General features: G+C 41.7%; 1 protein-coding gene across 24 annotated transcripts in view; it reads left to right on the forward strand.

The window, feature by feature from the left end:
* Window positions 1–24,630, forward strand: part of APBB2 (amyloid beta precursor protein binding family B member 2) — a 192,528-nt gene that overhangs the window by 44,631 nt on the left and 123,267 nt on the right. For all 24 annotated transcript variants that reach the window (XM_054202423.1, XM_054202427.1, XM_054202445.1 and 21 more), the window contains one exon: window positions 13,877–13,951. The gene's annotated coding sequence lies outside the window, so the exon portion shown is untranslated. The remainder of the gene's footprint in view (window positions 1–13,876; window positions 13,952–24,630) is intronic.

Genomic DNA, 24,630 nt, shown 5'->3' on the forward strand with positions numbered 1-24,630 from the left:
TGCAGTTTGGTTTGTAACTTGTTGAGAGGGGCTGGAGTTGGGGAAGGGCAGGAGAAGGCAAACATGGCGCTGGGAGGCCTAGGGCACCTGGGCCTAAGGGGCTTTTGTCACACAGCTTTGGGAAAACCAGGCTAATTTGAAGAAAAAGAGGAATGTTGCACCTTTAAAAGGTATCCCTTCAGAAGCATTTTTGTCTGTTTTAATGTCAGCATTGTTCTGTCCCAAAATTACTGAAGTGAAGAGATGGTTTGGAGTCATTCTTTTACCTGACAGCCCCCTCCCCTTTTTTTTTTTTTGAGAAGCATAAGCAATTACAATTAAACCATCAGAACCCACATGGCAGAACTGAAATTATTTAAAAGTGTTCTTTCCCAAGAGGGAAGAGGACATGACCCTGGCAAGGAAAGGCTGTCCCTGCTCTGGGAGGGTTGGTGTCCGTCACACCTGAGATGGGTGGACATGCCAGATGACTTGTGTAACGTTTATTCCCTCTCCTCTTGGGATCTGTTTTGCTTAAGCTATTATAATAGAAATCTATGCAGGACTTACACAAAGCACAGTCACTTCCTTTCCTGATGGTCAGGATTCATGGAATTAGCCTGGTTACATTTTTTTTTTTTTTTGCGGGGGGGAGCTTCGTAGGATTTTGAAAGCCTTGTGAAAAGGCAGCAACTGCTTGTAGGGTTTTTAACTGTTCTCCTTTTCCTTATGGCCAATTTCTTATATGGAAGTGGGACCAGAAGCTGCTGCTGCTTCTTGGTCTGTCAGCCCTCTGGAAGTGCATCTTCAGGCTGCTGTGTCCAATTTTAGGTGTGAGGTGCACTACCCTCTCCTCAGCTAATGCAGTGCTGTAGTCAAATAACTTGCTCATGCTGTAACTTAACTATCCTGTGCCCTTAGGTTTGAAAGCTCTGGTTTTGCTGACTCTTCCAGCCACGTTGAGATAGCGTTAAATTTAAACATAAACCTTCACGTGCCTGAACAACGACCAACTCAGAAGGATGTAGTGCATAATCTAGTGGTCCAATGCTAGTCAATGCCCTCTGCAGTGTACATTTTGTATACAAGTATATCTAATTGGGACTTTATCTTCTAGAGTAGTAGTTCATTGAGTATGGTGAGCTTTTAAAAGTATTACGTATTTTCCACTGGTTTGATATGGTGATTTTGCAAAAAAGTGAGGAGTAAAGCTTGTCTCCTAGGAATACTTGCTGAATGGCAGTGACTTTTTTTTTTAATAATCCTCTGTGTTACGGTTTAAACACTAATTATGGATTTTATTTTTTTTTTTGGTAACTAGAAATAGATTTGATTTTTGATTTCTTTTAGTATATTATCTTTAGAGGAGTTCAGAAGGTGCTTGTTAGAAGTACAGACAGAATCAGGATTAATTGGAAAGATGATCAGTAGTAAATACCCCAGGAGGACACCAGGTGATGGCTGGCACGAATGAACTGAGAATTTTGAGGTGTCCTCTCAAATCAGTTTTTTAAACACACATGTGTCTTGGCATGTTGGAAGATGTGTGGTGGTTTAAAATTATTTATTTAATGCATTGATTTCTGTAAATATTAGCTAGAGAGCTGTCCAAATGTATATGTAATTGAAAAAGTGTTAATTATGGAAACAGGGTGCAGAATCCCAGCCCCACTGATGTCACTGGGAACAGGTTTTGTCTGCTAATTACTGCTATGAAACAAGGTTCTGCCCTCACTTACACCGTAGCATTCTCCATTGATTTAAGACCATGCTTAAATTACTGTGATTGAAAGTACCTTTGCCTGTGGCGTTGCCTGTCTCCCTTAGGAAGGGATGCAGAACGCTTCCCAGGTTTCTATTATATTTTCTAAACTCCAGCTGCCTTTGAACTATAGTGTTGGTGCTTTCTCAAGCTTTATCTTTACTTTTTCTCTAATACTGTTGTGACTGTTGCATGAACTGTTTGACTTGCAGGAGCACTGGCATCTCTCTGTCAGGTAAATATTCCTCTGACCAGGTATCCAGTGTTTAGGGGACTCTGGTGATACTTCTCTAAGTGAATCCCTGTTGCTGCTTGTTGCGCTCCTGCATCTGCTGAAGCTCCCAGGGCTTCTGGGTATTGCCCAGGCTGGCTGATGGTTTTTTACAAAAAGCATCCTTTTAAAAATACTTTTTACTGTGGGCAGCATACACCAGATACTTCTAGATTATTTTGGCGGGGCTTTTGCTTGGCTGATGTTGAGGTCACCCTTCCCTTGCTTTTCCTGGTGGCAAGGAGAGAGCAGGGCTGTCCCTGTGTCAGCTTCTGCATCTTCCCTCTGGACTTCAGAGAAGGGGGAGGACCTGTTTGTCTGAGCTGAAATTAGATCAGGCTCCCATATGAAATTTTTATGAACCCATGTGTGGATTTCTGTAAGCTTCAGATGTGACCCCAATGACACTACTTCCCCCCCCCCCGCCCCTATTTTTAAACAACACTGAAAACACAGAGTGGGCAGGATAAGCGTCGAGCACACCGGTGAGGTTACGGTTGTCATCTGAGTCATTAGTGCTGGCAGTGCTCCTGGCCTGTCGCATGTGCCAGATGTGATATCTTTCAATGAAGTTTAAAGGTGTGGTGAAAGGTTATGGGCACAGTTTCACATCACTTTGGACTGCTACAAAATTAACGTTTTAAGAGCTGTTGCTGACAACAGCTATTAAAGGGTGTTTGTCCATCTTCTTCAAGCTATTACAACACGCCTTTTACTCCTCCCTGGCACTCTTGTTGCCCCCCTGTCCAGGCTGTTCGATTTGAGGACCCAGATGAAAACTAACGCGTCAAAGAAGATGCACCCTTGTGACAGTGTCACTGTGATGAGGGGGCTGAGCCAGTCTAAAGGCCAATTGTGGCTGAAAGGGACAGTTGGCTTAAATCACTGCTGATGTAAAACTGTACTGTTACGTGAGGCATTTCACTCTGCTGGCTGTGGAACAGCAGCTTTGACTTGTACTTTCTGCAGCTGAATGCACATGAAATGATTCCTTAAGCTGAGGTGAGCACTGCCTGTTCATACTCAGAGTTTAACCTGAGCCCAGGACTCTGTATTCCATTTAAGTTCTGCCTGCATGAAGTTAAAGACAGTTCCAGCTCTTGTTTATGCATAACTTGAGTTTATACTGTACTTAGTGGCAATACTAAATTTCACTGTTGCTTTTGACTGTGGGCATAAGTTGCTTTTAAATGAAGACTCTGAGTTGGCTGGCCTTGCAGGCATCTAAAATGTGTGCTTGTGTCCATCCACATGCATACTTATATACATGTGTATACGCATATACACACACACTTATATCTCTAACAGGAAGTCTGGGAGACACTGATTCTCTCTCAGTAGCTCTGAGCACAGCCAGCTTCCTAGGTGGGTAAACTAGAAACAATGGGAATTCTTCCTTTTGGCTTCTGTGGCCTTCAGTTGAGGTTGTAGGCGCTTACTTCTCATAGCGCTTTCTAGAAAATTCTGGCACCATTTTGGCTTTGAAGGGTCTGGTAGAGAGTTTTAATGTTTTGACTTTCAGGTGGTGCCACTCTAGCCGTCTGTGTTCAACCTTGGTGTGACTGGTTGGTGAGTTTGTTTCTAGAGCTAAAACTCTGCACTTGTACTCTAACGGGTTCTGAGAGCTCCTGAAGGTGGCATGTGTGAGCAAATATACTTGTAAACTCCGAAAGAGCTTTGAATTTTACTTTTCAGTTGTGACACAGACCTTGGTGGAATGGGGGAGAGAATCAGAAGAGTAAAAGTGCTAAAACTGGTGGGTTGAGATAAAGACAGTTTAACCGGTAAAGCAAAAGCTGTGCACGCAAGCAGAGCAAAACAAGAAACTCATTCACTGCTTCCCATGGGCAGGCAGGTGTTCAGCCATCTCCAGGACAGCAAGGCTCCATCACGCACGGTGGTTACTTAGGGAGACAAAATACTGTAACTCTGAATGTCCCCCCTTCCTTCTTCTCCCAGCTTTATATGGTGAGCATGACAGCACATGGTATGGAATAGCCCTTGGGTCAGTTGAGGTCAGCTGTCCTCTCCTAAGGTCTTGTGAACCCCTAGCCTGCTGGCTGGTGAGGTGGTGTGAGGAGCAGAAAAGGCCTTGACTCTGTGTAAGCACTGCTCATCAGTAACTAAACTATCCCTGTATTATCAACACTGTTTCCAGCACAAATCCAAAATGCAGAGCATACTAGCTACTGTGAAGGAAATTAACTCTGTCCCAGCCAAAACCAGCACAAGTGGCTAAGTTCTCATTGACTTACTGGAGGCTTCCTCAAGATCTCTCCATTAGTATTTCAGCTCAGTTTGTTCTGTCTATTACATGCTTTGCTTCTTGTTGTAGAGCACCTTCTTTTTAATTTTTAATTTTTAATTTCATAGTACTTTGCATCTTTTGTTCCAGTTTAGCCGGAGAGGATCAATACGCAGATAGCTCCAGAACTTTCCTGTCCAAGCCAGCTTTGCTCTCGTGCTTCTAGTCATTATCAGTATTCATTTAAGAAACTATCAAGTCCCTCTGTCTCTAGTGAGGAGGTTCCTTTTTTTTTTTTCCTGTATTGATTAACTTAACTGTTTTGAGTTAATTTGACCGCCTGTGGCTACTTGCTGACCTTAGATTCCTGTAGTACCTCCAACCAAAATGCTAAACATAGCTGGCATTCTTGGTATGGCAAGAGTGGGCGTGCTGAGAATTCGGGGGCGCTAGGACAAAGCACTGCAGTGCGTATCCAGGGCAATCTCTTATTTGGGGAAAAAAAAAAAAAGAGAGAAAAAGAGTGTTATTCTATGTTACATTCAGTTTGTGAGCACCAGCGTTGAGAGATTAAATCCCTCTCGCTGTGGTTATGTGTGATGCCCCTCAGTTTCTTACTGGCAGGGATGGTTCACAGAATCACAGAATGGTAGGGGTCGGAAGGGACCTCTGGAGGTCATCTAGTCCAACCCCCCTGCCAGAGCAGGGTCACCTAGAGCAGGTTGCACAGGAATATGCTTGTGTGTTGCAGGATAGAATATGGTTAAACTTAGGGGAATAAAGTTTTGAAGCCTATATTATGGTTAAGGAAAGCTTTATATGACTTTAGAACAGTGTTGACTATATCTTTGCCTTAAGTCAGATGTTATATCAATAACAATGGGAAAGTCATTGGTCCAAGGCAGGAAGCAAACGTATGATACGGGAGTAACATCTCTGGTGTATGGTACCAAATTTCTTGTCATCTGACAGCCATCCTTGGAGTTTGCTCTTTAGGTAGTGGTTCTCGTGACCTTTCTATAGCTGATGATTTTGTATCTTTTATCTTTCTAATTTCTCTTCTGTGGAAAGCGTATTTTTTTTCCTGTTGTTGCTAGAATAGTTAATCATCATTAGGATCTCTTCTACCAGTGTCCTCAAATTGGTTTAAAAAACCCCCAAACACCAACGCCCACTCACCCCACCCCAAATAAGAAAAGTACATGGATTAGGTAAGAGATTTTAGCCTGATAGCAGATTTTTATGACACAATAGGAGGATGTACGCTTGTTTTTTGAAGATGATCAGAAAACTAATATCATTCTTTTCATCAGGTTATTGCACTGTTAATAGATCTCCCTATCAAACGTAGGGAATTGAGAAAATTCTGGAATTGCAATCTTAAGTAAAAAAATATATTGATCTAAATATCTTTCTTTTGGTGAGAATTGTGAGACTATAGCTGCTGTATTTTTATCCACTTTAGTTCCTTAGGAGATCAGCCCTAGATGGTGAGTCAGCTAGCCAGCAAAGATGATTAATAAAGGAATAAGCTAAATAAGGATTTCTTTCTATTAACCACCAGCTATTCTGAGCAAGAAATATTCCAAGTACTTGCTGACCCTGTTTAAAAAAAACAAAACAAAAAAAAAAAAAAACCAAAAACAACCCCCAAAAAACCCCCAACGAAACAAAAAACCACCCAAAACCCCAACAGTTGTTATATTTGAGGTGACAGAGGTGGGACAGGTCTGGCAGTTACTTCTAACAGTGGTTCCCGTTCATAGGCTTGCATAAGATCTTCTAGTGTGGGGAAAAAAATGTGCTGTGATATTTTTTTTAACTTTATTCTCCACTTTCCTACCTCCCCCTGCCCCCCCCCACCTCCCATCGGAATGACAGGGGCTTTTAAGGTCGAGGAGATGATCCCTTTTTGCAGCTAAGCAGCTATTGTGGAAAAAGTTTTGAGTAGGTTGTCCTGGTGTGCAGAATCAGTATGATTTCTGTTAATAAATGTTACCTAAGTTAAAGGTTCTTCATTGTCTGTTAGCTGCCTTTGAAGCCAAAATTATGAGGACTTGTAACAGCATCACTAAAATTGATTATGACTAAAACTGGAGAGAGACTTGAGCCTTTTATTCTGCCTTTTTTTTTTCGTGCACTCATTTTAAGCATGCAGTCTGAGATTCTGCCTGAGCTTTAGTGAAATGCAGTTTGGTCTCCTGCTGGACAAATTTTCCTATATAGATTTTCTTGTATATATGAAAATAATGTAAAAGAAATAGCGTGAAGCAATGCAGATGGGAGACAAAGACACCCTTCTAATGGCATAATAAATCTGCTGTGTGAGTGGATGCCCAGGCTAATGCTGAAGCTGCGTGAAGGCCAGCAGTGCTGGCAGGGTGGTTGGCTAAGCAGGATGCTGAAAGGCAGAGAGTGTCAGAGAAGCCAAGCTGGCATCGCCGGGTGCCTTGTCTCATGGTGCCGTAAGCTCTGTGCCTTGCCCCAGCACAGTGGGTATCAAGGATGCTCTAAGTTAGAGCACCCCATTGTGTGCAGCATAAGCGGGAAAGTACTGGAGGACATCAGGAGAAGTTGGGGAGAATTATACCTTGATAATAGTACACGGAATAGGAATGAATAACTGAAGCCTGTTACTGGGAGAGTGTTTACTTAAAGGACAAGTAATAATGCCTTTTTAAAAATGAGCTGACTTGCAAATTCAGATTTCACTTCAATTTTGCAGTGCACTTTTAATAACCTGCCTTCATTCAGGCAGGGTTACAAGCTAAGGCTGAGTGTGGCACCATTTTAATTTATCCTGGTGTAGCTAATGCTTTGTGAAATTATTGTCTTAATGTTGGGAAAGTACATCTCTTGGGAAACATGAACAAAGGACTACCTTGTTGGGAAAACTGTGTCTCTGGTTTGTGGAGCTCTTGAGTTGAGCAGATGATGTAATATTTTAACATCACCTTGTGAGAGGGTGTATTGTGTTTCTGTTTGTGTCCGTATTTCTTCTGCAGCGACTCATCACATTTTTCTGGGTTTGACCTGTTAATGTATGTGCAGAACAGGAGGCGGAGAGAAAATAAGCGAAGAGCATACTTGCGCCCTGGAGGGGGAAGGATGACTTAAGCTAAAATGCTGCCTCCATATCCCATGGGTATGGTATGTGGTAGAGTGACTGGATCTCCTGCATTATTCATTGCCACTGGCTTCTGCTGTGCCGTGGGTGTTTATCACATGAATAGTAGTGCTGTGGGTTGCTGCAGAAAAGGTGTGTGTGACCTGAATACTCATCACCCACAGGTCTTTCTCTAAGTGACAGATAAAACCTGGTCTCAAGTATGGTATGTCTGCTAAGAAGTCAAATCATTTGGAGATACTTTTCTCTCAGACAGCTTGTGGATGAGCATCTTTAGTTGCTTCTAACCCTCATGCTCGGTCTCTGTGACATGTATCAGCATGAATTCCCAGGCTTTCAATTCCTTCCTTAAAATTTGATGCCTGTGTGAAAGTAAGTTTTATTCTTAACATGTATTTGGAAAATTGTTCAGCTAGCTAAGTTGCATCCCAGTGTGCTAAGAATAAGATTTAATTTTTTTGAGACAAACTCCAGGCTGCTTTGTTTTCAAATATTTATTCAAGTTTTTTTCTTTCCACTCTTTTAAAAATTCTTTTTAACTTAACTCCTTGAGCGTTTTCAGAGCATGCTTGTTTTGCTGCTGAAGTGCTAACAGCAAATCACGTGTTGGGCTTTTGTGAGCTCTAAAGCTGGGGTCAGGAGGGATGAGCAAACAGAAAATATGGCTTGGTTGCCATCCGCTGGGGGGAAAACGTGCTGCAGTGGTACTCGAACTGTGCTGGAAGAGTTGCTGCTGGGTGATATTTGCCCCTCTGTGGATCGTGCTGTGCTTTTGGCATAATAACCCAGAATCTGTCAGTCTCAGCCCAGATGTTTGCTCAGACAGTTTTGTAATAGCAGCTGCTTGCCTGGTTGTTGCTGTGAGTTCAGCAGTGTTCAGGATGACAGTGATGCTGAAAGCTGGAGAGAGGGGGTGGGCTTGGGGACGGAAAGGGAGGACACAAGGCTTAGTTGTGCAGCTGGGGGAATGGTTAGCGTGCTGTAAACCACCTGCCCCAGAGTGTGGGAGCTGTGTTCAGGATGTTTCTGTTCTCTCTTCCTTTGGCTTTTGCACATCGGATGTACATATGCTGAGACCTAGCACCAGAACAGCATCTGTCTTTCTGCAGCAGCTCCTTGCCCTGGCTGGCTGGTTCAGCCTTGGGAAGCTGAATTACCAGTGGGAATACTCGCTTCTTCAGGCTATAAGGGTAGGGTACTTCCACAGAAGTTTTTACTAGTAGGATATTATGATTTATGGGTAACTATAGAAGCAGAACACGAATCAAAGCATGTTTTTTTGGGGTGCGCAATCTGACAGGACCAGGTGAGCTGGAGCCAGCACAGTGTAGTGGGAGATGTCAGCCTCCCTGAGGCTGAAGATGAATTCTGCTCCAGTGTCGACTCAGTGCTTTGCTGCCTTCTGCTTTGGTGTCTCTGCAGCACAGCTCAGTCAGCAGGAAGAGTTGAGAAAAGCAGTAAGTCGTGCATCCAGAGGACTAAAGTAATGTCTTGGTGTTTGGGAGCACTCACTGGCAACGTGGAGGTCCGTATAAATAATCTGGGGGTGATGGTGGGAAGGATTAGTTAAAATGAAAATACAGATTTAGTCCAAAGTGGCGTGAAAGGCAAGTTTCTTAGCTCTTCATTTTCATCCTTCCCTGCATTCCTCCCTCCTCACCCCTGCCCTCTTCTGTGCAAAACTTTAAAAGAAAAAACAAAACCCACCTTCCAATATCCACTTTAGACATTTTTAATAAAAAGAATCAATAAAAAGAAGGGAACAAAAAAAATACCAAGACTTTCCCTCCACACAGTCTCTTCTGTAGTGACCTCATGGTCAGCGCAGGTCATGGGGAGGCAGAAGACCCATGCCCACATTCCTTTTTGGCTTAGGAGAACCTGACCCATCTTCTGCCCCTTCCAGGAAGGTGTCCAAAATATGCTTTTTAACCTGGAAGGGGAAGAGTGGGACCCCTCCTGGAAATCATGGATAACCAGATCTCTTTGGTTTTGTTGGACTTCTCAAAGTTCATAAATAAAAGCGTCATGTGCATTTCAGTGTTTTAGCCACTAATTGTGAATGAAATGCTTCTTCTTGACCTTCAAAAAAAATTGTCCTTCAAAAATTTGGAAAGGTAAAATACCATCTAAGTGATGCTATTTTCCTTTTGGCCCTCCAGGGCAGTAAAAGTGAATTAATGTGTAAGATGCTTCCTTCTATGGATTTGGCGAAAACTGCTGTCAAAGAAGGTAAGGTGCAGACAAAGAAAGGTAGATGCTAAAAATATCAGGGGATTCTTGAGGCGGTGACAGCATCCTTCTCCCCCACCCCACCTTTAATGAGTCTTTTACCTGTCGCTATGTTATGAGAGTTCTCCACATCTGTCAATGTGAAGTGCAACTCGTTAATCCACTTCGCAGGTTTCTTTTTTCTTTGTTTTTTAAGAAAATCATCATTTGTTGTTTGGGGTTTTCTTTTTTTCTTTTAAATTATTTCCAAAGTAAGGCCTCTAGAAATGTCAGAGCAAAACTCAGCTCTTCCTTCTCTCCTCCTCCTTTCAGAAACCAACCCCAGCAGCCTGGGTTCTCAGAGCCATTGCACGAGGCTCACTGGGAGACACTGATGGACTGCAGTTAGAAACTGGTAACGTGCTTTCCAGAAGGAAAGAGAAAACATCGTCCCTAAAATAGATGACCATGCTGTACTTATTAATTATTGATGTTAAGTTGGACGACTACTTTCTTCTATTTTTAAATTGGAGGAAGAGGTGGAAATTTCAATGGAGGGGTAGGTGGGATCCTGTGATTCGTGTTTAAGGCAGAGTCCCCAGTCTGAATACGTAAATGGCAGCATGCCCGCACCTGTGTGTGCCAAGAGAAAACTGCTGTATGAAAACTGCCACCAGTTTCGTACTGATATCAATTCACTTGTACATACGTAATATCCTCAGCCTCATGCATAAGTTCCTAACTGTGCTTCCGTTCTAAAACTTCGGAAATCTATAGTTATTTTTCCCAGAGCGTCTGGATCCCTGCCAGTTGGCATGTTACTGATTTTGTGCCCTTGGACCCTGCCCAACACAGGCAGGTTTGCAGGCCGTTAGCAATATATAGCCATTACTACAAAGAATACAGGAGGAGTGCTCCAGAGCGATGTAATCCTTAAAATTTATATTCCTGGGTATATTAGTTGGGTATACTTTCCTACAAAACAAGCTTTGAAGGTGAAGAAGTGGAAGACTGTCTGTTGCTCGCCATGAAGAGACGTGCCACCCCCAAGCCCAGGCTGGCTGCTCTCTTCTGGGGCCCAAGAAGTGGCTGGCTGGTGGGGAAGGGAGAAGAGTTGGTGAATCTTTTTATTTTTCGGTGTCAGTTTTTAGATTAAGTGGTTTTAAATCAGAGTAGCTTAGTTTAAGTCAACAGAAGCATCTGAGAGCCTCACTGGTGCAGTATTTTTTTTTGTTTTGTTTTCTAAGTTAAAGGTGACAACAAAAATGCAATTCCATTGCTGAGAAACACACCATTTGTATAACGTGCTTCAAGGAAAGAGAGTTACTGAAGTATAAAACCTGTTTTGGTACTGAATGGCACCAGTTTAAGTTTGGCAATTGAAAATCTGCCTCCTGTATACTTAAGCTAAACTTTAAAGTTCCCTACTAAAAGTAAGAGGGTTGGAAAGGGGAGCAATCAAACCTGCTGACCTTCTTAGCTCTTGGCAGGAAGCCACCGGGCACAAGCGCAGTCTGCAGTGGAGCACGAGGAAGAAATCTGCAGTGATTCCTAGCTCAGTAAATTCCTGTTAAACCTCAAGGGAGTAGCTTTGGTCTGAGTTTAGACGTTACAAATCCATGGGGAGTCTCTGTCAGGTAGATGTCCCTCTCTTTTGAATAAGTTTTGGTCTAGCATCTCAACAGGAGTGATAACTCTCAGATTTCTTCTTTGCTGGCTGGTGTCTTCTATTCGGTTTTATTATTTCGAACTGAAATTCTGTGATGTGCCCAAGATCATGCTGTCACCTGTGACATCCCTCGTTTCTGAGGGTAGCTGAGAACTGGATTGCAGATCCGTGTCCCAGGGAAATCCAAGTATCCAGGAATATCTAATCCCGTTTACGTATATGTAGCTGTTGCCACATCTCTGTAAAAGAAGAAAATAGGGACTATTTAATTTCTTAAATTTGCACCTACTATTACCTTAACCGGCCAGTTGTTTATTTCATTAACTGTAACAGTATGTTCCTACTTTGTCATCTGTGGGCGTTAAACATTTGTAATTCATTTTCTAAGAAGGGTATCAGTGCCTGCATGCTATCTGCCTTCCAATTTACTGTTTTTAATAAATTCCTAAATGAGTTATTATGGCTTGGATAGGTCTGGGAGACTGAACTTGCTGCACTGTTGGCTGGCTGAGCTTTTCTTTTGAAATATTAAGATTTATAAACAGGAAAAAATAATAAAATGCCTCTCTTCATCTCCGAGTTGTTGTTTTCAAGTCTGCCAATTTTCAAAGCAGGCAACATGGTTAAAATGTGGGTGGAGAGGTGGACATGTTCAGCAGGACACGGGGAAAAAAGGGAAGGACGGTCAGGGTGGGGGAGAGATTCTCAACTGGGAAATATAAAATGTTGGGTGTGCGGTAGCACGGTTTCAGGAATTTGTCATCAGTGTTAATATCCCTTTTGATCCGAGGTCAGATGTCTCGTGTTGAAACTTTGTTTTGCAATTTCCTATCCGCTGTTTTCTTGGAGGGCTTGGTCATTCCTGCCTTCAGGAGCTGTGTTTTGTATTTCAGGCTTTCCTCTGATCTCTGAACCGGCAGCTGACCCTGTCTTAGTTCAGATTGAAAAATTGTCTTGCTCCAGACATAAAATGCTTTTTGAGCTGTTGCCTATTTTTTATTGAATTAACCACTGTTGGTGTTGCAGTTAGACTAGGTTTGGCCTAGAGCAAATTAGGTTTCATATATAGGATGAAGAGGGTTAATTATAAAAATGCCCATGCCAGCTCAGATGGATGCATCTGTTTGTTTATCTCAGGAAGAAACCCCTTAAAATAATTCGGAAAAAAGCTAGCATGTATGCTCAGTCTGCTGAGAAGGTTGGGGTCTCAACACTTACCCCAGAAAGTTTATATAAAACCTGTGAATTTCAAAGAGAAGAAAATCACTAGTTTCTTGGCTTTACTGGTTCTCTTGAATACTGAAATCTTATCATCTGATACAAAAGTCCGCAAATGTGCCTGCTAAATTGGGTTAGAATATTGGTTAAATGAGCATTTTTCTGTTTTCTTCCCGCAACCTTGAAGAGTGTTTTAGAAGTGCAATTTCATTATAAAAATAAAAATTAGTGTATTTTCTTGATTTCTTAAAAAAAGCTCTAGATCTTGAAATTATTTTTCATCTGGTTTTTAAAAAGGTCCCTTTTCAAGTTTCCAAATGACAAATAACGATTTTTAATGAGAACATTTTTCTCTCTCTTAAATGATCTTTTCTGTCTCAGTACTTTCTAGGATTTATAGTTCTTGGATTTTTGTTAGACCGAGGGCAGGAAAAAATAAATCTCTCTTTAAAATGGAATATAAGTTGGCTTGATTTAGCCTTGGTTTTGCTTTAACAAGAAAAAAAAAAAATTTTAAGCTCTACAGCAAATGAGATTTGTATCTTCGGTCTTGCATATTTAGTTTCTCCAGATGGGAGAACAAATACAAAGTTGAATAATACCTCGAATCCTAGAACACTGTTTGACTGACAGATCTGCTGCCACCGACTATCTTCTGATGGGGAGATAACCTCGCTTTTGTCATTATATGGCAACAATCCCAATATATTTTTTCGGTACTAAAATCCATGGCATTAATGCAATCATTTACCGGGGGCAGAATGGCTGGGGACTGACTGTGATACAGTATGAAGACTTTGCAAAAATAAATTATATACTTCATGTCTTCCGAACACGAGCGTAATTGAAAAGGTGCTGCTTTTTTACTTTTTCTAAATTATGTTAGGAATGTGCTGTTTAGTGGTGACTTTTTGCTGCTTCTTTCAGACTTGAGAAATCATCTGAATTCACTTTCTTTGTGATATTCATTGTGCATGGGGAAATCTGCAGGTCTATAATGCAGTGCAGCAAGAGAGCTTTGCAGCCTGTCTCTGACGTGCCCAAGCTGTCATGGTCTGACAGCAGCTTGCGACATCTCCCCACTTTGGGAAGATCCCTGCACTGTAATATGTAGATCCTCTGTTCCGCTTCTACTTCTGCGAATGCATTGTTGTGAATGCAGATGTTTTTTAAGGATTTAAGCTGAAAGTGGCTGTTTGGGTTACTCAGTCATTTGCACTGCTTGTCTGATTCCCAGGCTCCCGCTGTCTTGCTGGAACCCACTGCTGCAGAGCGTGGCCCTGTGTGTTTCTTCTGGTAACCTGCACCTTTGTGAGCTCAGTAGTTTCAATTAATCCCTCCTTGACTCTTCATAAAGAAAAACTCTTAATATGTGACTTGTTTTTGTTTTGCAGCTTTCCCAATTTCTGCAGTGACCTGAGGGGGTGCTGGTGCTCTGGTACGGACTTGCCACCAACGCGCTGGGGAGAGTAAGTAACCTGCTCCGTGCCTGGGCATCCTCTGGGGCGGGCGCCTCTTCCTGCACTTTTCTTGTCCCATGTCTCAAACACTGAAGTATCACATTTCTCCCAGCACAGAGACCAGAGGTACCTGTATTTGTAGGCAACATTTATGTTGTTTATCATGATGTTTGTTAGCAAAGATGCTCCAGCTCTTCTAGTACTCCAGCAAGAGCAGTTCTTGGTTTACCCATCCTTGCAGATTAGCTGTATTTGTGCAACAGAATGCTACAACTTGCTCTGCCACCTCATGTGAGAAGAGGCTGTACACAACAGAGGTGTTTCATAGTACTGCTGTTCCTCTGCGATGTCAGTAATACCATCTGTTAATGCAGAAACTTGTTTTGGACTTCAAGGTACTGTGCAGCAGAAGTGCAGTCTCCTGCGATGTGTTCAAATGATTTTGTGTGGGTCTAGGCGTGGGATGGAGACCCACGGTAGCAGATGCTTCGTGTCACCAGCTGAGGCCATTTATGTAGAGGGCTTATCTGGTGGCATGTTCTCCAGCAGCCTCTGGCGCTCTGGCTTTCCATTCCTTCTCATGCGACCTGACAAGCTGAGGACATACTTCCCAGTACCTGGCAAGCCACGGGGCTTTTCATCTTCAGAAATAAGATATGTGAGAGGTCTGGCATTGTCTGCCCACAAAGAAAGTGCTGTTAGCTGGAAGACTTGGGCTACGCACATCTGTAGGTTTGTACTGGCAGAGCACCAGGGAGAAACTCCACCTTTTGCTGCCGGAGGGAGGAAGCTTTTTCCATCAGGATTGCTGTTTCACCTTTCTGAAATGCAGCTGCACTCCTCTGAGCTTTTTCTCTGAGCTATTTCTGATGTGATCCTTACAAGGGTGTTATTTTATACAGTCCGAACTGCTGGAGGTGAGGTGGCAGAGCTGTCAGATGTACGCCAGCCTTGTAGCCACTGAGCAAATCTTATGCATGCCTCTCAAGTTCTTGCTTTACTTGTGGGGTGCACAGCCACAAACTCTTATCCTCTAACCTTCCTCTTTAGCTGGTTAGTTAAAATGTAGAGAGGAGCTCAATACTAGCACCTGGCTGAGACATGGATTTAGAAAATGATTTTTCATGCCGCGTTTTACTTTTCCCAAAGAATATCTTATTTACTTGACTTCTCATCCTGGTGAATTTCTGAGATTTCATGGGTTTGGGTTTTCTTTTTTTTGCCCTTAGATAAAGCTATGCTCCTGTGAGACAAGGTATTTCATATTAAAACAGTCTTTGCACAGAGTGAATGAGGGGACTGCAGCCAGGGCTAATCTCATGTTGGTACGCAGCTGCATGAGACACAAATGTTTTAGCCAGCGCAGTTTGATGGCTCTGAGGGGCCCATGTAAGGGTTCAGGGTTACTCTTGGCCTTCATGCTTTTTGTGTATGTTAATCAAGCAGCCTTAGTGGCCTGTAATACACAGGAGGCCAGGCTAATAATGCAACTTTTATTTCCAAGTTGTTTTTTTTACTGTAGTCTCTATACCTACTTGACAGAGCCTCGATTCTTACATGGAAACGGAGCAGTATTCTTCTAAAACATAGGGTTGCCATGCAAATTATTGATTTGTATCTCATACTAGGTTACTCTTATGTCTCTCTTCTTCTTTCTTTTTTTCTTCCCTCTTGGTCCTCTCCCTTTCATGGGAAGAGCCTATAAGTCCTCTTGCGGTCCTTAGTAATTGTGTGTATCAGTAAGAGAGTTTCATAATTTCCCTTAATAAGTTCCCAGTCTTTTCCCTGGGGAAGAAGCTATTGGGTTGAGGACATTCACCTTAATAGGACTAGTCACCTTAACTCATCTTGCTCCTCTTTGCAGCCATGTCCAGTTCCCCACAGGGCTACCCATCAGAGCATCTTTAGGGGAATTGCTTGCTGCGTGACACTTGGCTGGCCTCTCTTTTTATGGTCAGGAAGCACTCTGCCAGGGCATGGTGCAGCCATTGGCCTGGCCTTAGCTACGTGTCTCACAGGCAGCTTTGTGAGACCACCCCTGCTAATCTTTGATCGGCATTGTGTGCTTCTCATGGCAGACTGCTTGTATGGCAAGCTGAGGGAAGCAGTGCTGTAGTCATTGTTTGGGGCAATTGAAACTCCTCACCCTAGCTGCTCAGGGAGGATACAGCTTGTCAGATCCTAGCATTTCAAATTAAAAGGAAAGGTTACTCATTTTGTGATAACTGTGGGTTTTGAAGGTAATGGAGTTGGTGTGGGTTCAACTATCTGAGCAGCTGTCACTGCTTTTCAGAGCCTTTTAGGCAAGCCTTGCAGAAAAGGCATAGGTGTCATGCTTACAGTGGGGCTGGTGCTCAGCACATTGTCTCTGAGACCACAGGTACTAACTCTTTTCTGGACTTCACTGGATAACGCTTATATGTTTAACATGTCTACAGAATACATTTTAAAGGTGGAAGTCCATGCCAAGAACAAACTCCATGTGGACACAGCAATAGCTCAGGTTGTCCTTCAAGCCACATCAGTATCTTCCTCCATGCCCCAGTGGGATCTCTGCTGCTAATAGCAAGAGAGTTCAGTTTCCACAGCTCTTCCAGTATTTCTGTTGAGACAGTAACTTCTGTAGTGTGTGTGCCTCTGTTAGGGGTTGATTCAGAATCAACAATTTGTTTCATAGACTAATAGAAAATCCGTGGTTGCTCCCACCTCAGGATATACTTGTATTGGTGACCCCTCCTTAGTTAAACATCTCCTTATTAAGAGTCATTTAAAACTGTTGACTACAAAACAACAAAGTTGGTTGAACCTGAACTTCAGGTCCAAGTGTTGTCCAAAAGACAATATTCTATGATATTTTGTAGGGAGCCTGTAGGAGATTAGTTTAATGGATCCCATTCTAATTGACCTCAATTCAGCCTGTTTTGGTGCTGAAATCATATGAGATTATCTATATTATTTGTTGCTTGGCAAACGTGGTTGCAGTACCTCCATGGTAGCTCCCCAGTAGTGTGCTGCAGGATCTCAGCAGAGGCTATCAGAAAGTTCCTGCTATGTTATCATCATATAGGACTGGAGAGAATAGCTGCTTGTTTGTGGAAGATGTTATTCACAAAATCAGGCTAATTCTCTGGTGCCTGATTTGGTTAATAATAGTAATAGGCTGTGAAGGAAACCCTGGGGGAACTTCGCAAATTGCAGCAGGTGAATGGAATAGCTGGTGCTTCTGCTCCCAGTGTTGTCATCGTTCATCATCACCTTTTGCCACGGGTAACAGCAGCAGAAGATGTAGTACTGGGTAGTGTAGGACATGGTTCAGCCTTTTTTACTACCTTAGTATATCATACTTTCAAAAAGAAATAAATTTCTTGCTATATTGATAGCAATTGTCCTTACAAAACCAAGGACACAGCTCTTGCCTTGGGGGGAGGGTGTTGTGGGGAGGAGAGACCTGAAAAGAAATAATTGAATCTCAGCTGGTTGGTTGTGTTGAGCTGGTAGTTTATTGTCCCCAGACTCATCTTATTTGTCAAACAGTGGAAAATGATACCATGAGGTAGAAATTAGCAGTATTTTAGAAAATGTTAAATAAAATTGCTTTTTTAGTGGAGTATTGCAATATTTAACGTGATTATGCATCGTTCAGTTAGGATTGGGAAGCATCAGCCACATGAAACTCTACTCCAATTTTTCTGACAGATGTTAATTATTTTAAAAATTGTTTTTTCCTAAGAATAAGTTCTTCCATCAGGAAAGGTGGAACTCTCACGTGATAACTGCAGATAATGAACCATATCTTGACTTGTGATGCAGTTAATATTTTTTTCCTTTTGGATGCTGAGAATCCTTTCCACCGCGTTGTTGCAGAAAAACATGGCACGTGACATGTCAGCTTAGGAACAATTTACGCTGTATTGCAGCAGTTGTCAATGCAAGATGGATTGTGAATGGAGAGGGAAGGAGGTACCCAGGGATATGCTTATATTATTTGAAATGTATGTCATCGTTAGCTTTGAGGAAAGAATCAAAGAGGCCCAACGAGAGCCAGTCTCATAACTACTCTTCTGTTGTTTATGCAAGTGGTTTTGGTGACTGACACTAGTATAAAACTGGATCCAGATGCAGGGTGGATCACGTCCATAGGATGTCCGTTCGACATCCAAAAAGGCTCACCAAAGTTTTATCTCAGTATGCTAGACACGGGTTTCAAATACTCTTTTGGTTAAATAAAACTATAAACCTCACATTTTATGATTTGGCTGTCTCTTGTAGCCATTATTTTTGAGGGAAGGCAAGGCTAAACAAGTACTTTGGCAGAAACTGAAATATAATTTTCAGTGTAATTACTACTTCATTATCTTTTTCAGAAGTATTTCACTACGACACCGATACATTAATCATGAGGTTTTGTTATAGAGCTATAGAGGTAGTTTGTGTAGCTTCCTTCTAAAAAGATACTAAAAAAACCCTGGCTTTTTATTTCCTTATTTCCTTAACTGATCTTAAAGTACTATTTTATTTTCTTTTCCTATGATGCTGCAGAAATTACTCTTTCCGATGCTTCTTTAATTACTAAAATGCTGAGGGGTTTTTTGTATGGCTGATGAACAACAGTTTAATTGATAGAGGTGTTGTACGAGAGTTCTCTGTATCTTATGGCTCTGCCATAAAACCTGCCAAAACTGGAAACAATGGAGAGCTTTATTTTGTGTACTCTATTTGGATACTACAGCATTGTTGTCCATAGGAGTTCCTGATGACTTTCAATTTATTTTTCCTTCATTGTCCCTGTGGGTTAAAAAACAAAATGAAAAAAACACAGAGGTCTGAATTGTTTTTGTGTTAAAAATGTAGATTAGTTGCTTGCTTCCTAAATACAAGACTCTAGTCCTTCTTTCAGTTCAGCAGCAAAAGAAATGTTGCTTGTGTTGCTAGAGCTGTAGCTGTTGTCCAGTTTACGGCAAATTGAGATGCTCAGACATGTGCTTGGTAACTGCACCTAGAAAAAGGGGCTTTTTAAGGGAAAAAAAAAAAAAGTCGCAGAAATTTAAAATCCTGAATCATGCCTCAGAAATAATTCATCTGCTTTCCGTCATTCCTGGTTTCGACTGCTTCAGAGAAGTTAAGAAGGCCAAGAAATTGTGCAGGAGGCAGAGTGAAAAATCTGTTCACAAAGTTTCTTCCAAATCTTATTATATGAAAGACATCTTATCCTTTGAAACTTGATACCTCAAATCTTAGGTGGGGTTTTTTTTAGTCGTTTTTGTTTTGTTTATTTTTAGAAAACCTTTGTACTCTGGATGTTCCTGTTATTCACTAACGATGCTGTTTCATAAACCTGCTGGATTTTTGTCTAGAGGTCATTGTTTAGATTCTTGTTAACCTCTCAGTGAATTCCACAAAAAAAATTGTCAATGCTCTTTTTTTAAATTAAAAAGAACTAAATCACATCAGAGGAAACTATCTCCCATTCAGATGCTTACCCCCATCATATTGCACAATTCCTAAATTTTAAGATGATTTTATATCCCTTTGGAAGGCTGTTCTTGGACACCTTTCTCTGATATTAGGTATGTTCTAATTTCCAGCCTAAATTTAGCAATGACTGCTTTACACGCACTGGTTTCTTGTGCCAACATTACACTTTAAACTTTTTGTTGCTTCTGTCAGCTTTCGTCTTCCTGTAAGCCAAACCCATAATATCCTCGTACAAGAGAAAAATCTGGTACCTTGATTATCTTCCAATTTCCTGCGTTTTCCATTAATCCCTGGTGTGTGAAGGACCAGATGCTACCCGGCTGTTTCAGATGAGGTCTGGGCATTACCTCGCACGATGGTGTCAGTGTTTTCCCAGCACTCTCTCAGCAGGAAAGGCTGTAACCAGAGAACGTGTTTGCCTTCCCTGGAAGGTTTTTGCCTTTCCTGGAAGCTCAGAGCAGGTCAGTGCCCTGCTGGTGTAGCTTGGTCTCTTTCTCCCATCGCTTCCGAACATTTGCATCATGGCCTGATGCTGACAGCAGAATTTCTTAGCGATTCCCTGAATGAATGACCTTGTGCTCTGCGTTACTTCACTTCATTACATTTCTATTATGTTCCTTCTCTACATCCAGTTTTCCTTTTGGTGATTCCATCTTTCTCCTTGCAGCAGAGCGTCCAAATTATGTGTCGCCAGAAGATTTTGCTAAGACTTTTTGTGACAAGATCATTAATGATAACATTAATTGCAGTTTTCTGTTATCATCCAATATTTTCCACTCATTTGGTTAATTTGTATTTTCTTTCTCCTCTTACTCTGTCAAAAGGAAAATTTCCAAGTTTGCTTCCACTGAACCATTTATTTTGGACCTTTCTTTGTGTTCCCTCTTGTTAACTCCTCTGAGGTAAACATTTTGTGCTTCCCTCAGTGCATCAAAGCTCCTGTACAGTAGCTTTGATAATTGTCCGTTCTACAAGCCTTCCTGGTTTTACAGTCTCTGAAAAATACTTGAGGGTGCTTGGGCTTGTCTGGGCTGCTGAAGTTTGTGTGCTGCGTCTGAGATCAAAATCAAGCACGGAGGAAGCCTGTGTTAGTGTCTTACAGCCTTCCATTGCCACAGGTACAATAACATTTTGTTAAAGTAACAGTTTGCTTCAGTGTTGTTCTTTTACTGTGAATTGTAAAGTGTATTTTAGCTGGTTGTCCAATGGCTGGGAAACAGTTACGCACGCGCACACACACAAATATATATAAAGCTTTATATATTTATATAAAAAACATATATATAATATATCTACTTATATAATAAGTAGATATTTATATACATTTATATATCTGTAAATGATAGGGTAAATTTTTTAGAAGAATCTCTACCTTGAATTTTCAAAACACAACCCGCGCTACGTCTGTTACTGCATTTGCTACCACCAAGTCCCTGAGAAGCAGCAACAGCAAATGCTGTGACTGTTGCATTGCAGACTGGGGATATAATGCTCTTGAGCTAAATAAAAATAGGAAATCCTGATGACAGGAGGAATGACTAATAAGACACAACCAGAATTGTTGTGATTTTGTTGTGGTATTTTGCTTTCAAGATAGAAAGAGTGGAGGCTGCTTGGGACAGTGATAAGGAAAGTCACAGAAGGTATCTGCTGGTGGTGGAACAACTGTTCTAGAAGGAACTGTTTAAAGAAATGTCAATGCAGTTTTTTTGGTATTGCTTTACAGTTCTCTTCTTCTGTCCACACACCCTGAAAACCAGCTGAGCTCAGCTTTATTTTATGCTCAGCTTGTCTTTCGAGGGCTTTCTAGTAACCGTGGGAGTTAGAACCAGCCTTGGCTTGAAATCCTGTTCTTCTGGCAGTAGGTGGGTTCTGCTGTGCTCCCTGCTCCTGTGGAAGGGTAAAACACAGGCACTGCAGATTAGATCACTTAGATGCAAATGGGCAAGATGGGTAAACTGGGAATTTTTGTCTTAAGTAATTAAATTAGGCCATTCTCTTTATTTCATTTCAGTGTTTAACGGAGGATACCAGCAAGATGAAGGTGGTGGTGGTTTTGTTTTTGTTTTTCTGTCTGAACAGTTGATGAATGTTTTTGGTTTAGCAGATACACCAGTTTGGAGACAGAAAGCTGTAGCTCATCCTGTTGGTTAATTGAGAGCTGGCAAACATAGAAATTATGACATTTTTCTGGAGTTTTGGTTTCTGTTTTGTCTCAGCGTCAAAGCTTTGCATCCATTCTTGGAAGGACAGCAGCAACGTTGTGTTCATTCCTACAAGATACCAGGCGGGGAAAAGTGGAGGGTAGTGACAAAAATGCTGTAACAGAAAACCTAGCTGTGCTTGAAAAGCTTTCCACAGAAGACAAAAGCACAGGGGCATCTCTAACTTTGGAAGAAATAAGCACCTTCTCATTCCGAATTACTGCTGTTACCTGACAGTCAGCTTTGAAAAATGCTTTTCACTGGTCTCGCTGTAAACAAAATTCAGTATGCATCACTGCCACCCTAAATATTGCCCTCTTGTTTTAGGCTTTATGGGAAGATCCGCATTACCTGGCAATGATTGCTTTGATCGTGCAATGCCTTTACGCTCCAGCCCAGCTCTGTGGCTTGCCAGGCTTCCTTCTGGCACGCAGCCCGGCCTCGCTGCAGCCCCAGAGGCTCAAAGCATGGCCGCAATGGTCTTTTCAGCCTTAAACTTGAACTTTTTCTTCTTTTTCTTTTTTTTTTTTTTTTTTTTTTATGTGCAACTTTACTTCTAACTTAACAAATCCCCCACAAAAGTAAAATTGAGATTGTTAGCTGATATCAGTTCAGCTAGCTGCCCTGAAGTGAGTGAAGCTATCTTGATTTATAAACAAATGTCAATATTATAGACAGTGTTTTTCTTTGTGTTAATATATATATGGACTGTATAATGGCACATAAAATGTCCTAATGCTTTCTTTTACTGTTTGGTTGAATAAAATCTGCATTAAGATAACTTAATATAGAATAAATACATGAAAAAAGCAGGTGTGTTTTACTGAGAAAGTATATATCATCTGTGCAGGGGATTAGTGGTAGGGGCCCATGAGTGATTTGAATTCAGCTTGCTCTATGCGATCTGGGTGCAGAAGTACTGAAACGCTAAATTTGAGAAAAACACGGTTTTGATGAGTTAGGGCCTCTATGACAAAACATGAATTAGGGACATCATAGGAATTTTGTCCAAGTGACTAACACTGATGATATCCCCCAGAATAGAGTGGGAAATTGTACCATCCATCCCCACATAGCGTATGGGAACCTCAACTAAACGGGCAGGCAAAACAGTACCTGGAAAAGACGACCAAGAATAAGAAAAGCCATGATGAAGGGATTCTCAAAAATGGATAAGAGGAAAAGCATCCAACTAGCAACTTGCTAGAGGGGAAGTTAGAAGCACAAAGGCAAGCGAAAAGTATACAGGACAGAGAATTGCAATCGAGAATGATCACAAGAAACCAGAATTTGAGTAGTGTGAATTTGTTAAAAGGAGAAACGTTGGAATCGCCAGGTTTTTTGGGCAGGACAGAACTTTCCAGGTCTGTGAGTATGTCTGGTATCTGGTTCACGCTGCATCCCAGACAGGTTCAAGCGTGGTAAACTCATGGCAAGTGCGTCAGGGCTGGAGCGCAGGCAGGACATCCCCTTGCCCATGGCGTTATGGTTGTCTTTCCGGCTCCTGGAAGGCTTTTATCCTGTGCCAGCGAAGGGGGATGACGCGGAGCGAGTCCTTCGGTAAGCAGGGCGGCTTCCTGCCTCTCGGCAAAGGCAGGTGGTGGGAGAGCGTAACCTCCGGATGTGAGCGCTCCCAGACAAAGCTGGAAAGGCAGATAGGTCTCTTGGGTAACAGAAGACTTTAAAAACAAAACAAAAAAACCCAAACAAACAAATCCCTGAAATGGCAATACCCTTTTTAAAAAAAGGTGGTAGTTATTAGATAAAGAATAATGGTTATGAATCATTAATGACCTCAAAAAAGGTCACACTCGCAGTGATAGAAGGTATTTGGCTAGTAGACAGCATTATGCTTTCTCCAGTAATGTAGGAAGTGGGCAGTTTGGTCTGGCAGATCTGCATCTGATAGCTGTTCCCAGCACAGAAAATGAATGTGCTGTCTTTGTACGTGCCTCCAGAAATCGGCGGCACAATTTCCTAATGGCTTGGCTGTGCACTGTGCTTGCTTGTTTAAATTGTGTTTCCCTAGTGTTGTCCTCCAGGTGATGCTCTGAGTGGCTGCTCTGAATGCAGGCAAAGGGAGAAGCTGTTGACTAGGGGAAGCATATTTGCATTGTATATGCAAATAAGTACATACATATACAAAATTTATGTGTATATACAAATATACGTTCTTATCTCAAAATGAGCCATCTACTAGCTTTATAGCCTGATTATTTTTTTTTGAGTTCTTTTTTTAAATCAGCTGCTTTCAGTGCCTGAACCCTTTGCTATAGTGGGCCTATATTGTGTAGGTCCTGTGGCTCCTGTGTGTTTTTAAAACAATGCAAGGCATTCCTCTTACCCATTCCCCAGCAGGGCTATTTCCTGGTATTCAAAGCAAGACTTTAAAGGTGGGATTGTGTTGTTTGTCAGAATTTCACCCATAGAGTCCTGGAATGTAATTTCTTGAGTAGGTGTCCCTTGAGAAACCAAATGCAATAAGCTTTTTTCTTTCCCCGCTATGTGTAGCTGTTCCGTGCAAGCGATGAATGACGTAGTCAGTCACACTTGAATGACTTCTGTAGATAGTTTGCAGTCATCTCTCTTTTTCGTATCCTTTTTCTTGGGCATGTGAGCATAGGTCTGCTGGCAATCTTATTGTATGAGGTTATAGCAGCCAGCATGAATGTATTTATAACTATATTTGAACACAGACGTATTTATAGCAAAAAGTTGCTTGTAGAGAACCAAGGGAGGTCAAGGAGTCAGATGGCCATTTAATGCCCTCATAAGCAGCAGCATGCGTGAACAAATAAATTTGGGTGAAACCCAAAAAAGGTTTAATGTTGATTAAAAGTACGGAGGCTGGACTATGAGTTGTTCATCCTCATACAAAAGATAATGGAATTAGTTCAAGCAAATATGATCCTATGTGTATGCCGTATGGACTTTTGGTTTGACGCTCTCATTTAAAAAAAAAAAAAAAAAAAAAAAAAGAAAAAAGCACCAGAATTTAGGTTTTTTTTC

Source organism: Rissa tridactyla, chromosome 5 (assembly GCF_028500815.1).
Source record: "Rissa tridactyla isolate bRisTri1 chromosome 5, bRisTri1.patW.cur.20221130, whole genome shotgun sequence".
NCBI lineage: Eukaryota > Metazoa > Chordata > Aves > Charadriiformes > Laridae > Rissa > Rissa tridactyla.